Source organism: Halyomorpha halys, unplaced genomic scaffold, assembly GCF_000696795.3.
Source record: "Halyomorpha halys isolate HHAL.00 unplaced genomic scaffold, Hhal_1.1 Scaffold543.1, whole genome shotgun sequence".
In the NCBI taxonomy this organism is placed as follows: domain Eukaryota; kingdom Metazoa; phylum Arthropoda; class Insecta; order Hemiptera; family Pentatomidae; genus Halyomorpha; species Halyomorpha halys.
In genome coordinates this window covers 298,763-300,464 of record NW_027114701.1, presented here as the reverse complement: position 1 = coordinate 300,464, position 1,702 = coordinate 298,763, and the positions used below count along the sequence as shown (strand labels likewise).

Sequence of the window (1,702 nt, the reverse complement as noted above, 5' to 3'; positions counted from 1 at the left end):
TTTTTAATAAACATATAAAAAAAAAACTAATAATAATGTTCTATAAGTAACATTGGGTACTGTTTAGAAAAAAATAATTAAATTTGTTTATTATGAAATTGCAATTTGTAACACCTTATCTGAATACCATTAAAAATCTCTTTGTACATCTCTAACCTTATACTATACTGCATGTACCCACAATTAACAAACGTATAAAATTTATTTATAAACTATTTATAAAAGTTATAATCAGCATTTTAAAAAAAATAAACTGTAAACACTCAACCATGATAATATTGGTCCACGTTATTTATTTTTTATGGAGTTCATATAACTTGTTTTTACTCCAGTCAATATCCAATTTATCTATATGTAAAAAAAATTGCTAAGATTTACATCACAGACAACCCCCAAAAATAATAATAACACTCCTCTCTGTGAGAGATAGAAAAAACTCTCTATGATATAAAATAAAAACATGTTTTTGTATTTAAAAAAATAACAATTTTTATTATTTATTTAAAATGAGAATAACATTATTCAATAATTTTAAAATTAAAATTATTGTTTTTAAGACCACAATTTGGCTGTAGATGCAAAATGGACAGTGGAGCTTATGTGCATTTAAGCAGATAAATCAGTTTTAACGTAAAACTGAGTTTTCTGCAAAAATGGCACTTGAGTTCGAATGCTCTTTTTACAATGACCTTCCCATCAATACATCGTTTATGTATAATGGTTTGCCTGGAACGGATTATTTTCCAGATGATCTTTGTCTTATCAGGTTTGAAGCTTAACTATCAACCACCAAAAAATAAACATTTTTTTTTTCTCAACATAGAACTAGGGAACAAAACAATCGGATGGATGAAGGTAATTCAACTGGTAAAGAGGATCCTTTCTTCAGAAGAAGCGGTGTGAGATGATCTGTAACTAGTTGGGATGGTGCGGTCCGGGGCGGTTTTCCACTCCAAGGAGTTCCCTCACTAACTAGTGAGCTGTGCCTCTAATTGCTGCCTCGTTCCAAGTGTGTTTTTCCCAGTCACCGTTTTTGACTCTCCGCTCGCAATGAGACAAATCCGATTAACCATGACTCCACGTGACCGCCTCTTTGTCTTTCGTGATCCGTTGTTAGTCCCGGGAGTCCGACCTCTTTTGTTTGTCTTCAGTCTGTCGTTCAACTGTGACTCGACTGTTCGTGCTGTCCTTTATACAGGGGACTATTTCCTCATTACTGGTAGCCCTACGGCCCATGAATACGTTCCTCTAGTTAGCTCTTATAAAAAGGAGGTCTCACAATGGGCGGTCGGGTCAGAATGCCTTTGTTCCTTTCATAAAAGTGGATTTACCGCAATAAGTTGTATGAGGGTGCAGATTCGCGTGTGGTTTCATAAGAATGATCTATTGAGGAAGAACTGGATCTCCTGAAGGGCCAAAAAAAAAAAAAAAATAATGATAAAGAAAAAAATGCCTCCTTCATGCATCGTTGGCACTTTCAATTATGTTAGAGAAAATAAGTGATTTTACTCTCCTTGATCAAAAACCTTGAGGATAAAATATATAGTTTGAAAAAGATTATTATATTAGAGAAGATAATAAAAAAGATAGGCAACCTACTTTGAAATCTGAAAAGTACGGAGCAATAACAAATATTATATAATCATAAAGTTTAAAAATAGAAAAATATACTTATTTTAAAAAGTGTGAAAAAAAACAATTA

General features: G+C 32.4%; 1 protein-coding gene across 2 annotated transcripts in view; it reads left to right on the top strand.

Annotated features, from left to right (window-relative positions):
• LOC106684102 (retina and anterior neural fold homeobox protein 2) overlaps positions 1-1,702 on the top strand; it is a 227,257-nt gene that overhangs the window by 45,896 nt on the left and 179,659 nt on the right. The window lies entirely within an intron of this gene.